Below are 15,908 nucleotides of genomic sequence, written 5' to 3'. Positions count from 1 at the left end.
GAAAAGTACATACTTTGAGAGTTTAAAATTAGTGCAAATGTATCTGAGTAGGTAAGCCGTAATGTTAGAGAAAGTTTCTATTTCTTCACATAACCCATAATCTGTTGTCAACAGTTACCAAATTGCACTTCAGTATTTTAACTTTTATGAGGCTCTGTGACCTGTCATTTGAATGTGACTGTCACATTTGCTTTCATACCTGAAAAAGACACATTATCTGCTAGTAACCTGGCTTCTAAAGAAAGTTCTGACTTATGTAGAGTTATACATATTCTTTATATTTTGCTAAGGATTGGGTTTTCGTTTTATTGTGGCAATGTCAATATATTTTGGTAATTTGAAGAAAGGATAATTAGGAACTGATGCAGAAGCAAAACCAATACATATAGAATATTATTAATTTATAAAAAGAGAAGAATGGAGAACTGAGAGTTAACCCAATAAACAAGCACATAATTTTGCTAAGCCTCAATGCTCCCACAACTGCGGATATTTAACCATATACAGTTTTACCTCCACAAACCATAGCAATTATAATGAATATATTTGAAATCATCCAAATTTGGGAGACAGTCAAGTACATGCAGACAGTCTAATTTTGATATTCCGAAGACTCCACTCTAAAGTTATAAATCTACTCATTTCAAGGAAGTAAAAAAATATTGCAAGTGTTGTATCCTCCCAAAATGTAACAAGTACATGTGGATAAAAATCAAAACACATTTTTTACTTCTATGTTAATATTAAACATTTTCAAGTATAGGAATCTTTTTTTGCTCAGTGCACAAATTCCAGAAAGCAAAAATGTTCAATCTATCCAATGTATCCTAGTTTCCTATAACAAATTATCACAAAATTCATGGCTTAAAGCAACACATTTATTCTCTTACACTAGTTAAAAATCATTATCACTAGGCAGAGGAATTGAGGTGTCAACAGGACCAAGCTCCTTCCTGAGGCTCCAGGGAAGAATCTATTCCTTGCCTCTTCTAGCTTTGGATGGGTGCCAGCATTCCTTGGCTGGAAACCAGATGCCACAACACTTCAATCTTCAAGGCTAGCCTCTTCACATCTCTCTCTTCTTCATCTTCTTGTCACCTTCTCCTCTGTGTTTATGTGTGTCAATATCCCTTTGCCTCCATATTGTAAAGATGAGTATGGTTGCATTTTTCAGGAAAGTCTTCTCATCTCAAGATCCTAAATCACATCTGCAAAGACCCCTTTTGTTCATATAAGTTAACATTTAAAAGGAGCAAGCACATTCAGACTTAGATAGCTCTTGATGGGGCATTTATTAGCCTACCATAGATTTATGTAAACAATTGAAAAATTTGATCATTGAAACCTGAACAGAAGGGCCCAGATTTATGTAATAATTAAAAATCCTTCAATAAATATTTACTTGACAACAGCTAGCATGGTAGGCAGAAAGGATAATTGCAAATGAGACAGGTATGATTCCTGTTCTCACAGAGCTTACCTGGTGGGTGTTGATAGCTTCCAGTTTTCCATGAACTAGATGAACAGACATCTTAAGAGACTGGATGATAGTTGCTAAACTGGAAGTTTGAAAACCAATGAGAAGGTTGGCAATTGCTTTTGTGAGAAACAGAGTTAAAAGAGAAAAGATTATGGACAAGTAGGATTTGGGGTATTCTTTGAAGATCCAGATGCGTAGCTATTAGTGTTCTTTATCCTGTATTTTCCCAGAGTTCTTCTCCCTCCGAGCCCATGGCAGAATTTCGCTTCTTATTCCCCATGTAACTGTTTCTAGACAATGAATTAATTGAGCGGCTAAGTGCCACTTCTGGAAAGAAGATTTAAATGTCCAGTGAAAACCCTCCAAACCTCCCCTCTCCTGTCACAACAACTGACAAATGCTCCAAACAGTGGCAGCTGTGCCTTAAGTTTGACATGGAAAAGAACCCACACCAATGAACATAAAGCGTGAAGAAGAAATACACCTTTGCTTTAAGCTATAGATAGTTCAGAGGTATTATTGCAGTCTAACCAGCAGCTTATGGTGACATTCATTAGATGAGCTGTTTGATTCTTTTTGTCCATGCTCAGGAGCAGAAGCGAAATAACACAGAATGTAGGTAGCTCATATCATTCCAGTGGTTATGTGCCTGAGCAGGGAGGGCAGTGGGGGTACACAAAGAGAAGACATACTTAGTTACAAAGCTTATAGCTCTAGCATTTGGTGTGGTGGTTGTTGTTGTATCCAGTTGCTTTAGTTAACAACAACAACAAAAAAATTAATGAATGTGGCATGACACTAAAGGTTTAAAGACCATGAAAATAAAACATCATCTCCTCTGATCTTCATATTAACAATTTGATCCAATAAAATGTTTCCATTTTTGGCTGGATGGGGAGGGTCACTTCTGTAATCTCAGCACTTTGGAAGTCTGAGGCTTGCAGATCACAAGGTCAGGAGTTGGACACCAGCATAGCCAATATGGTGAAACCCCATCTCTACTAAAAATACAAAAATTAACTGGGTGTGGTAGCACATGCCTGTAATCCCAGCTACTCAGGAGGCTGAGGCAAAAAATAGCTTGAACTAGGGAGGTGGAAGTGGCAGTGAGCTGAGATTGTGCCACTGCACTCCAGCCTGGGTGACAGAGCGAGACTCCATCTCAAAAAAATAAATAAAAATAAAAGTTTCTATTTTTATCGAAGAGTAATTTGTTGTATTTTGATAGAAGATAAATTTTCAAAAATTTAATTATTTAGTCAACAAAGCACCTACTTATTTTTAGCTACTGTGCGAGCTTCTAGGTATGGTACCATGGTGCCCAGAAGAGTCAGCAGTAAGTGAGACAAGCTTAGTATAAGATCTCGTGGAGCGTATAGAAAAATTGAAACAAAATATTGTTCTGAGTCCTAGACAAAACTTTTTTTTTAATTTTAGAATCTTTTTTTTTTTTTTTTTTTTTTTACCATGACATGTGTCTTATTAATTACTAAAGACTCTAATTCAACTGCTAGGAATAAGAGGTTTTAGAATGCCTTATGAAACAACCCCAACATCATTTTATTGGATTTATTCGGTACTACATAAAATACATAAAATAGTCATGAAACAATAACAAAAGGTGACTGTTTTATTAGTATGGAGATAAACATTACAAGTCTATAGGGAGAGTAAATTGCAAGTATACAAGTCTGTAATCCCAGTACTTTGGGAGGCCAAGGCGGGCGGATCACAAGGTCAAGCGATTGAGACCATCCTGGCCAACATGGTGAAACCCCGTCTCTACTAAAAATATTAAAAAATTTAGCTGGACGTGGTAGTGTGCACCTGTAGTCCCAGCTACCCAGGATGCTGAGGCAGGAGAATTGCTGGAACCCAGGAGGCAGAGGTTGCAGTGATCCAAGATTGTGCCACTGCACTCCAGCCTGGCACCTGGCAAAACAGTGAGACACTGTCTCAAAAAAAAAAAAAAAAAAAAATCAAGTATAGGAGTTATAGAAAAACCTGTAGCTTCTACTTTTGCACTGAATTCTGATATCTGGTGGTTTCTGTAAGTCTCTAAACTCACTGACAGTAGAGATAAATAGCTATTATGTAAGTCCTTGGGTTATTTAAAGGTAGACACTGTTAGTCTAGGCTGCTAAATTTCAATGTCTTTCTCCTATAAGTATCCCTCTCATTGTCTCTCATAGAAGCCAAATGAAAAGGAGGAAAAATGATTTTCCTTCCACACTTCTAAGTTCGTGACTGAGGCCCCTATAACAAAAGACAAAATAACAAGTGAAAAGCATAGTTTATTTAATATAAGGTTTACATAATGGGAAGCTCCAAAACAATGAAGACCCAAAGAAACAGCTAAACCTGCGTATTTTTTTAACAATAGGTTTGATGAAGAGTGAACAGTAGTGAATAAACACTATAGGACAGAACATAAACTAAGTGTATTATACTGGGGGAAACTTCGCAAGGCCAGTTTGTTCAATTTCCTCTGTGTTCTTTGGTCTTTGGAGCTAAGGGTGCTACAGTTTTTCTGAGCATAGTAAGGGCACCTCTCACATCTGGGTCTCGTGACCTGCTTCCGGAAAAAGGCAGAAAATCCTTTCCAGGTTTTATAACCTGCTTCAGGGGAAAGTGTCAGGGGAAGGTCTGAGACCTTCCTGCTTCTGCCATTTTCTCAAATTCCTTCAGCTTAAAATGTGCCATAAGCCAAGATGCCATATTTTGCAGTGTGTCCTGAACACCATCATAAATATGATTTCATTATTTGAAATAAAAAAAACAAATTTCCTGGATTTTGTTAAATTGCTGATGTATGGTCAAGCGTGGTGGCTCACTCCTGTAATCCCAGCACTTTGGGATGCCAAGGAGGATGGATCATGTGGTCAAGAGTTAGAAGCCAGCCTGGCCAACATGGTGAAACCCCGTCTCTACTAAGAAAAAATAAAATAAAAATAGTGGACCGTGGTAGTGCATGCCTGTAATCCCAGCTACTGGGGAGGCTGAGCAGGATAATGGCTTGAGGGAAGGAATCTGGCAGAATTACGTGCGGAGAACTATTTTCTTTATTTCAGTATCTCAGCCTCAGAGTGTGAAAGTTTTCCTGAGCCTTGATATATCAGCATTGTGGTCCAAAGCAGGCTGAACGTGAGAAGGGTTTCCACTCTTGGTTCTCCACTTTCTCCTTACTATCAAGCTAACCAAAGATGATAGGTGTGCCCTATCATCTTGCACTACACCTAGAGAGGCAGCAAAACCCAAGAGAGGAATAGATCTAGACCAGATTTCTCAACCTGGCTGTGACTGACATTTTGAAATGAACAATCTTTTGTTATGATGAGACTATTCTATACATTGTAAGTTGTTTAGCAGCAATTCTGGCCCTTACCTAATAAATTTCAGTTTCACCTTCCATCCCCGTTGTGACAACCACAAATATATCAAGATATTACCAAATGTCTCTTAAATAGGAGTGCTGTGGCAAAAGCACCCTTAGTTGAGAACCACATATGACAAGATAGATCAGTCCTTGACAAGTCCCAATACAAACTTCCTTTGTCCACGCTGCTGGGTATTAAGGCCTGGTTCAATGTCTCTCAAAAATGCTTGAAGGCCAATTTAAGTTTATAACTTCCCAGGTGAGCAAACCTATAAAGTAGGTCAGCTCTCAATATGTCTTCAAGATGTGCCTGTTATATTTATCCTGCCCAGGAAGTCATTAGCTTTAAGACTGACCAACAAAGCATTTTTTCCCTACTGACTGAAGACAGACTACTAAGGACTAAACACTTTTTTTTTTTAAGAGAATTTATTCACATTGCCATATGAACTCTAGGGAGCTTAATACATACAATTTTAGCTAAGAGTTTTTGAAAATATTGTCTTGGAATTGGTTGTCCTATCCATTATTTTCCTTGGTTTTAAAATTTACGCAGTCTCTACCACCAGAGCATATTAAAGGTGATTACTAATAAAAACCACTACATGAAATAGCCACATAAACTAAAAAATAAAAAGAGATAAGAATTTGTATGGAAGAAATAGAAAATTATTTATGCCACAGACTATAAGTTAGCACTGCTCACCTGAGTTTCCTGGAAGGTAGGGTAAAATAAAAATGAGACATTAAAATGTTATCATCTCATAATAAAATCATTTTTATAGTGATCCAGGAAGGCTAAAGGGAGAAATGGATTTTGGCTTGGTAAGACTTTTGGAATCTTTATAATCACGTTGTTGTCTACTCTGAAACAATAGGTTTACCTGTGCAACCTCATCTTTATTGCTATTAAAAAATAAAGACAAGGATAAGCTGCTCTCTCATTTATTGACATACATGTAATATTTTTATTTTCTGAAAAAGTCATTAACACACTGATTTATTTAGCTCTATTTTGTTCATAATTAAATTGTATGGGTTTTATGAATAGGAAATATGTGCATGGTAAACGTGTTCAAAAGACCTAATTGTGTAAAAAGTTAAAAATAAGTGAACTTTCCCTTCCTAAATCACTTCCCAGTTTCCTTTCCCAGAGGCGATCATTGTTATCAGCTGAAGTTTCTTTCCAGAGGTATTTTATGCATAAACAAATACACACACACACACACACACACACACACACACACACAACTTTACACACATGGCATTGCCCTATATATAAAATCCTAACAAATGAAAACGCAATTGGATTTTTAAGGTAAAAATTAACTTTGATTTATAAGCCAGATTTTAAATATGACTCACATTTGACCATTTAACCCCTGCTTCTGGGACACATTAATCTTGGGCATACAAAATAGGGACATATTCTGAGTCATGTCCCTTGTTTTGCTGGTTTTCGCCAGCCTGAATTTCTGTGCCTCTAGCTCCCTTTAAGTCTCTTCCGCTTACCTTTTGTAGTCCGTATGTGGTGTCCTGCCTGTGTGGACAAACAAGTCTCAGCTTACCCCAGCCACCAAGAGTCTGCACACTTCAGTCACTCCCACTGAAGTTGGGTGAAGCATTTGGACATTTCCTCTGTTGCTCACAAATTAGTTTCTGCTCTTTCTTACCCTACCTTCCTGGTAAAGACCTGTGTTGCTGCCAGATATGGTTCTTCTCGCTGCTCTACTGGGTCATGACTGGAGAAACCACGTGCATTGTGTTCTCTGCAAAACAGAAGATGCTGATTCACCTTTTGACTTCTCACAGGCTCACTCTGCTAACCACCCAGGCTCCCTCCAGATTTAGTCACATTTAGTCAGCCACTTGGCAACAGCATTTGGAGGTTTCATTTTTTACTGGACATTTATGAACAGTCCTATGTATCTCAGCATTTTGGTTGGGCTCCTTTTTGCAGAAGGTAGACATATTTTATAGCGATTGTTGTACAGACAGCCTCAGGACGTTTTCGCTTTCATGGTAATCTAATGTGATATTTTTCACTGTTATTTATCTATGCAGAACTTTCAAAATTGTATCCTTCTGGTGAAATGCTAGCTAAGATCATGAGTTATGACTACATCTAGCAATATTAAACTGAGCATACAAGCTTACATTTTAAGAAGTTTTCTATTAAAGTAATAGGAAAATATTCTGGTGATTTTAGTTGGATTCTTTCTTCATTTGGTTGGTAGTAAATCAGTATGTTTACTTCCCCTAAATGTATCCTTTTAGATTTTTGCCTTCAAAGTTTAGCCATGTTGATGCATGCTTGTAATCTCAGCTACTTGGAGGCTGAGATATGAGAATTGCCTGAACCCTGGAGGTGGAAGTTGCAGTGAGCCCAGGTTGTGCCACTGCACTCCAGCCTGGGTGACAGAAGAAGACTGTCTTAAACAAACTCTTATTCTAGTAGATAACCCTTCATTTGTTCTCCTTTTATGTTATAATATCTCTATCTAGTTTTGATGCAGATTCCTTTCTTATTTTGGCTCATTTTCTAATGGGGCCAAAAGAGCTGTCAGGATAAGCTCTTTGCTGACGAATAGCATGAGAAGGAAATATCTCTCTAAATACTTTCTTACCCCATCAAATATGAGCAGAGGTATACACTATCATCAGCTCAGTGCTTTGAGCATTTTAGGTGAAATGGAAATAAGCTTGGACTAGAGTGAGTCATTCTTTCGTAAGCTTTTGTTTTCAATTACCTTAGATTTTTACATCTAGTGTTCCAAACTCAGCTGTTGTGACACTGACTGTCCTCTTTACTCCTTCTGTGTGCAGCCTTGCTCTTGTGAATATGTATTGACTCCTTGTTTGACCTCATTTTCAGCCACTCGGCAGTGTGGAATAAGGCTCACAGATTTTTTCATAGCTCATTCAGATAATTCAACTTCTCATCTCAAATAAGTGATTAATCATCGTCAACTATTTAGGGTTACAGGCATTTCAGTGTGTACCATCCAGTTTGGTGCCTACTCGCATACATAGATGTAGATGCAGATATAGACAAAGGCAGACACACAGACACAGATACAGGCATACAGACATGGACGTAGATATAACAGAGATATAGTTTAGGCCTCGTTACACAAATTGGCCCCAATATCACTGTTCTTGGCAGCCATTTATAGATTAAGGCCTGCAATCAAGTTGGTTTTTCATGCCATCAATGAAGATAGAAAATTCTTATTTGATCTTCATGCATTTTGTAGTTTTGATAGGTCTCAGAGAAGAAAGTGACATAGAAATGCCTTTATTCTCTCAGTCCCAGCAATAAGATTCTTTTACATATATTAAAAAGTTAAAACTAAATTGTTGAAGAAAAACACATTTTACCTAAAATTTCTTTTTGAATATTTATGGTACTATTTTTTTTCTTCTAAAAATATGGAACGCTTCACAAATTTGCGTGTCATCCTTGCACAGGGGACATGCTAATCTTCTCTGTATCATTCCAATTTTAGTATATGTGCTGCCGAAGCAAGCACTATGGTACTCTTATTGACATAAAGGACAGTATGGTTTAGAAAATTATTTAAAAGACTAAGTGGACATCTGGAAGGCCTTAATTCTCATAAACTCTGTGCAGTAAGTGATGGGTTTTTAACATTCCAAATGAGCCTACAGTGCCAGGAAACTACTGATACCTGATGCATTTATATTAAAGGCATTTTTCTTTAACTACCATTCTTAAGAAAATTCCATCTTCGACTATATATACTTATTCTAGGTGATCTAAGAAGCAGAATAAAAGGATATCAGAGATTTTTACTGCCTGTTCACTAAAGGAAAAAAAAATGTATTTTGAATATGCTTACCTGGTCTTTTATCTCTGTGCAGTCAAATACACAGGAAACTTCTCCCTAGGGTGCATGGCAAGAGCTAACCCAGGGCCAAGGACTTAGTGAGCTCCATGAGAAAACTGCAGATATTTCTATTTCAAGTAATTTATTTTGAGATTGAATTTAAAGATATGAATGCAAAGACCACAAGCTGCTATTTTAATTCGATGTATTTGGACCACTTACTGTTAACTCTTTATTTGTTGGAGACATTAACTTATTTTCTTTGATGTTATTGGTTTTATTAGAATAAGGTACATTTCCATGATGTATCCTAATAAGACATCAGCAGAAAGACAAATTTTAAAATGACCAGTTTGCTGTAGGTTTAATACATATTTGTTACTATAATCCCTTTTCTTTCCACAAATGAGACAGCAAATATCCGTCTACTCATTCTCCCTCCACTGTAGTATGGCACACTATATAATATTGCATTAATACTTTCATGCTTTTAAATTAAGGTTTGAGTTAATAAGTCCCATTTTTAATATCTTGCATAAACATTAAAAAACCATTTGTGCTATAGTTTATGACTATCATCTTATAGATACAAAAATTAAAGTTCAAAAGTATTACACAACTCCTCAAACATTACATTGCTAACAAGTGGCAGCATCATATTTCTAAATAAACAAACTGACAGCTGTAACATAAAGAGGTCTTCTACATTTTGAGAATTGTAGCCAGAAGAACTAGTGTAGGAGAATAAAGCTCAATTTAACGCACATCTTTTGAAAGACTTTGAAAATAGGCACAAGAACTAGCTAGTTATCCCATTTTCCACTCTTAATGGGTAGTTGCTAGTGGTATTGACAATAAAATTCTATTTTAAACGTGTACAATAATTTACTGTTTAAGATAATTGACTATAAAGCAAGAATGTTACATTGAGTTATAGGAACCAAATCCTTAGGGAAAAGAAACCATCTTTATAATCCTGCCATTGTTTGTAACTAGAGATGGACCACACTTCTCATAGAACATGTAACTAATATTTTACTCAATGTTTATATTAAATTTTGCTTATGTCCCATGGCTAATTTTATAATATATGAAGGTAATTATATCAGCCATATAGTAATTTATAGCCTTTTAGAATGGAATAAGTCTTCTTGTTCAGTACAATTTAAGCATAAGACTAGTTAAATTTTAGCAGTTAGTGTGTGGAAGCAGAAATAAAAGGGGAAAGAATAGCAAATAGGAAGATTTCTTTCCAATCGTCAAACTCTTAAAGGAGTCTAACGCAGTCCTGACTTTAAGGAGTCTTAAAATCACAAAACATTAACTGTGTAGAATGATAATGAATTCATATTTGCTGCCACACTTTTATTACATAACTATAGATATTAACTGAAATGGAAAGCTATAGCTTCTATTTCAGTTGTTGAATATGTTCTCCTTCTGACTGAATCATTCCCTCAACTAGATATATTTGGGTTTATTGTTCTCAAAAGCCTGTTTTTGCTGCTTCATTTATAGTTGACCATTACCTCTTAGGAATGGCATTAAAAATTCAAGATACTAAAGTAATTAAGTGATCTACTTGAAAGTGTGTATTCACTCTTGTTTTGATAGTTCTTTAAATTAATTTATGGACTAAATGTACTGTGTGTTCGTTATCTAACTCTGCATAACATATTACCCCAAAATCTAGCAGTTTAAGTTGATGCAGATTTATTATTTCACATTTGGGTCCAAAATCTAGGGGTGGCTTATCTGGGTCCTCTGATTCTGGAAATCTCACAGGGCTGCGGTCATCTTGAGGCTCTTCTGTGAAGGGCCCCTATCATTGGCAGGACTCAGTCTCTCCTGAGCTGTTGCCTAGAGACCTTTCTTACTTCCTTATTTTTTGAGCTTTCCCAGAGAGCATCTTACAACATATCAGCTAGCTAAGGAAGGGGCATAAAAGAGAGTACCAGCAAGAGACAATGCTAGCAAGATGGAAGTCACAGAATTTTGTAACCTAGTCAGAGAAGTGATATCCATCACTTTTGACCTACCCTGTGTTACAAGTGACTCACATGGTCCAGTTCATACTCAAGGAGAAGGGATTTCACAGCAATATGAATACTGCTAAGTGGGTGAGGATTATCATGAGTCGGTTTATAAAGTTGTCTACCCGAGAATATATGTTTATAAATTTCAGGAAAACAGAATGTGATTTCATTGTTAGTAACTTACCTCTTCCTTAATTTTAGACTATAAAACAAACATATAGTGTCAGTCTCTACCACCAAAAAGCAACAGAAAATATTTCCTTATTTTAAAATGATAGACATGTTTTACCACAGTGAAAGCAAGAAGACAAGAACTGAAAAGAAAGGCAAAGTTTCAGTCTTGTGGTTCCCATAGAAGAACAAGTCTCTGAAGTTTGTTATTTAAGAATCATATATGCAATTTTATAATCATTGAGGTTTTCTGTTTACTTGTTATGTTATATGAGATTTTTGGATTGATTTAGTTTTATCCATCACATAATTATAAGACCAGGTCAATATTTAGCATATTATAAATAATGCATGGGGCAAAAGTAGAGATGAATTATTTGCTCTTACCTTAATCAAAGATTGGATTCTCTGATATTGTTCAAAAATACAGCTGAATTCTTGGCTCTGTAATTTTTTTAAGATTTTACTATTCCATAAATTGATTTATTTGAACTTTTCCTGGGGATAAAATTAAGAGAGTAAAGATCTACATGGATATTATTCTCTTTCTCAAACACTTTCCAATGTAATTTATATTAATACATGTTCTTCTTCCAAATATTTTTAGGATTTTGACAACTCTTCACCAGCTCTGTTGCTGCTACCCTGTTTTATGATAGCACAGCCTCTCCTATAGATTATCGAAATTGCCTTCTCATTTTTCTCCCTGATTCCACTCACATGCTCTCCCCTACAATCCATGCTCAATAGAGCAGCCAAACTAATCCTCTTAAAATGTAAGTCAAATGATCACTTCTCTGTCACAGTCTGTCCATGCCTTCTCACCTCACTCACAGTAAAAGCTGAGCTTTCAAAGGCCTATAAAGCCCGACAATGGGGACCCCCATTATATCTCTGACCTCATCTTTTTATTATTTTGCCTCTTGATCACCGGGTTCAATACACATTGCTTTCTTGCAGTTCCCTAAATACCCAAGGGATGTTCCAGCCTTTGCATTGGCTGCTTATTTTGCCTGGAATGCTTGTCTTCCAGATATTTGTTTGACTCATTTTATGTCCTCTTTAAAATAGTATTCAAGGCCGGGCTCAGTGGCTCATGCCTGTAATCCCAACACTTTGGGAGGCTGAGGCGGGTGGATCACAAAGCCAGGCGTTCAAGACCCGCCTGGCCAACACAGTGAAACACCATCTCTAAAAAAAAAAAAAAAGAAAGAAAGAAAAAGAAACAAATAGTATTCAAATGTTTCATTTTATTGCTACACTGTGATCCTATTTAAAAACTGATTACCACATTCACTTGAATTTCTTTATTCACATTCTGTTTTTTTTACTTCTCATTTTTATAATCTGTAAATATTTGTTTATATTTCTGTTATATCTCTGATTCTAAGCTTCATGCAGTGAGAAGTTGTGTTTGTTAGCCTAGTGACTAGAACATTGAATGGTGGTACATTCTACAGTTGGTACTCAAGACATTGGGAATAAAATTTCCATTTTGTATGTTTGGGAAGATAATTGGACCCATGCCCACTCTGCTCTACCTCTTCCACAAAGAGAAAATTCGCATTGCTTTATTTATTTACAACAACACAGTCATGCTAGTTCTTTTACTTTCTTGAATTTAAGTGTACAGAAAGACCAGAATTTGCATACCAGCTCCTTTCTGTAAATGGTGCATGGATTATGTAACCTGCTTTTCCTAGGGTATCTTATATTCAACACATAGAAATACTTAACTTTACGATTCCATATTTTGGATGTATATCTAATAATTATACTACCAACTCATAAATAAGTATTATAAGGATCAAGATTTAACCTTTTCTAGGTTTATACAATAATTAACACATAGTTGATTAAATTATAGTGCCTCACACTATATTTCCCTATTTTCTGCTGCACAGAAAAGCACACACATTTTCTAGTCTACAGGCTGGGAAAGAATTTTCTTCCTCTTTGTATTTCATTCCTTTCTCAGATTTTCCATAAGCAAGTAAAAGGGAGGATTCTTCACAAGTTGCCTATTTTTAAAGGCTTCTCAATCTACATTATATCTTGCTTTAGTTTTCTGACCTGAATTTTCACTATGCCTTGACCTGGTACTTTGCTAGGGGTCTTGAAAAAAGATTAAATTGAACCTAACAAGATAAAATGTAATCAAAACAGATGTGACTAATTGTTCTAATTTAAGTACAAAACGCTACTTAGGTTATATAAGACGGAAAATTACAATACAATGTGTTTTTTAAAAAAATGGTAATTCTGAGTTTAGATTACACTAATTGTAATATAATACAGAGAATATATTAAATGCTGATATGATTATGTTGTCTTCTGCAGGTAGCTGTATGGATGTGGTGGCTTGTATGTCAGGAAGGCTGACAATCTATAGCAAATTGCTAAGAGAAGGTTTTACCACTGGGTGGGTTCCTTAATGACCTGTGGTGTAGGTGAGGAAGTATTTGGAGCAGATAGAGGAAAGAAGATATAAAAACTGTCTTCACGGATGTTTTGGGACAGACGACCTAGAAGTTCTATATTTCTGGGAAGGTATCAAAAAAAAATGGATGAAAGTAACAGTTTACGTTCTGATAGAAAGTTAAACCTTTTAACAATAGGAGGCTTCGGAAAGAGGAATGTGTTGTTTAGTGGGAAAATGAGATCCACATTGCAGGACATGTCTGAACAGAATTCCAGATGTTCATCATTAAATAGAACCCGAGGTTGGTGATTTTTACTTTTCTTCCAATCCCAAACTTTTATGTTTCTTAAAAGAGAAAGATAGAAGAAAGCCATTGGATAAAGAGCTGGAGTTGTGTTTAATATTGAGATGGTATTTATTTAATACAATAAAAAAACCTCACTGCAATTTTCATTCCCCTCAATGCATAGGAGAAGCAAAGTAAAAAAACAAATAAAACTTTAAAACTTGATGAAAACACACAGTGAAATATAGGCACCTGCGGTATTTTTAATTTCGAGGAAGGCAAAAAATAAATCAAGCAGCTTAAGAAGTCTGGACTCAAATCTCCAAATAATAAACTCAAGCTGAGAGAGGCCCTGGCTTCTGTAATATCACATAAGTACATGAGAGAAGTTGTTGTTCACTGTGACCTTCATACAATCTGGACAAAGAAAAGGCAAGAACAGCCTGCATCCTGGTATAAATCACCCCTCAGTATGTTGTGCTGTCTAGAAAGACGGAACTGAAGGAGGTAAAGTATTAAAGAAAAAAGTCATTAGATTTATAGGAGAAAAGTTTCAGCTGTGTGTCTGTTACGATGGTATCAAAGGGCTGACTTTGAAAATGTTTCAGACAAGTAGGATTTTAAATGGTGATTTTTTTAGGAGCACATATTCATTCACCTTGAAAGTTTTAATGAGAGAAGCAAGAACAACTAAATCATCTCTTGGCATGACCAGGCATTTCCAGAATCTTCTTTCCTAGTCATGGGTATGTGTCCAGAACTTTGGCATTTAAGGACACATTGTCACAGAAAGGTCTAACATCATTTCTCACTGTTTTCATTTACTTGATAAATAAATACATCAGAAAACAAGAAACAAATATGAACAAAAGTGTTCTTTCTTCCATAGTATTGAGTGATTGTTTTCCTTTAGATCATAGCTCAGTAGGGACAGCAAAGAAATTTATTCTATAGTAAAAGCCAGAGATATTTTCAATATCTATTTAAATATTATATTATTGGGAAGGTTTAATGCCGATCCATATAATTGAGGTAATTGAAACCAATTATCCAATATAAGGTATAGGGTCCTAAAGTGCCATCCACTCTAGGGAAAGCCCATATAGTTCACCAACATTTTGCATTTAATTATGAGATGATAGAGCCATCTGGTGATAATTTGTTTTTTCTTTAGCTATATGAATATGTTTCCTTCATCTTTGTCTATTTTACATGTAGGACTTATTTTGACACCCAAATCATGTATTGATGCTAGCCTCTTGAAAGAAAGAAAAAAATAAAAGTGATAGCTTTCTTTTCAAGATGCTGAAAACATCAAATCCATCTAAGATTTTATGTATGAGAGAAGCTGCCTGAAGTCTGTAATGAAGTGAAATTAACCAGTTGCAATCACAGAGAGGAAACCATTCTGGAATTGGGACTAATGTGTGCATTTGCAAATTCTGAAAAATGCATTTATTAGTTTCCATTTAACATGAATTGGACTAATAAGATAAGAAATTGGGAAATCATTGCTATGGCAAAATAAGTTTTAACATGACATATATTTTTGCACTTTTGAGCTATCACATTGTATTTGGATAGATAAGAGATGATGAGAGTCCGACCTTTAACAATGGCAGTAAAGTTGGAAGACTATGATAAAATTAGGTAATTAGAATAATCTTTTTTTTAATATTGACTTTGAGAATTTCTTCTATTCTCCCCTTTATTAAAGTACAAGTTCCAGGTTATAAGGTTATTAGTCACTAAACTAGGCATTATGCTAAGTGCTTGGGATATCAGGGCACTCAACTGAAAGAGAACCATTCAGCCCAAAATATTAGGAAAGATATTTTGCAATCAGCATGAAAATATGTTTACTGTTTTGTGAATCACTTTAGTTATAGAACTTACAATGCCCTTTTTAATGTATTGGAGGTTGTTTTTATTTCTAAGTGTGTATTCATGAAAATAAAAGAAATTGCCACAGTGTATTAACAACCCCAGTTAATGGTTTTTATGTGGGATTCAGAATGAAGAAAAATTGGGTGAGTTAAAAATAGAAAGAAGAATGGTAAAGGTAAGGAAAGTTTAGGATATATTCCCGTAATTGGCGAAAATGATTGCATTTGTCTCTCTGGGTCTTGAACCAAAGAAAGAAATTCATTAAGAGATTACAAACTTTGTTCCCTTTAACATTTCTTGAGAACTTTCAATTATTTAAATGTTATTTACCTTTTTCTCCCTCCTCCTGCGTGAAGAGCAAAGCTTTTCTTTGTTTTGATTATAACAAGTCTCTAAATG

General features: G+C 35.6%; 1 long non-coding RNA gene and 1 other non-coding gene across 2 annotated transcripts; both read right to left on the bottom strand.

Annotated features, from left to right (window-relative positions):
- Positions 1-886: 886 nt before the first annotated feature.
- LOC108312127 lies at positions 887-6,617 on the bottom strand. The gene is made up of 3 exons (XR_001828496.2): positions 6,369-6,617; positions 1,481-1,596; positions 887-1,208 (listed from the first exon to the last, which is right to left on the bottom strand). It is a non-coding gene; the product is annotated as an uncharacterized LOC108312127 (long non-coding RNA).
- A 1,665-nt stretch (positions 6,618-8,282) lies between these two features.
- On the bottom strand, positions 8,283-8,389 carry LOC119472972. Its single transcript, XR_005202144.1, has one exon. It is a non-coding gene; the product is annotated as a U6 spliceosomal RNA (small nuclear RNA).
- Positions 8,390-15,908: the final 7,519 nt, after the last annotated feature.

The sequence above is a fragment of the Cebus imitator genome, unplaced genomic scaffold (assembly GCF_001604975.1).
Source record: "Cebus imitator isolate Cc_AM_T3 unplaced genomic scaffold, Cebus_imitator-1.0 Scaffold7, whole genome shotgun sequence".
Lineage (NCBI taxonomy): Eukaryota > Metazoa > Chordata > Mammalia > Primates > Cebidae > Cebus > Cebus imitator.
This window is presented reverse-complemented; position numbering and strand designations above follow the sequence as displayed.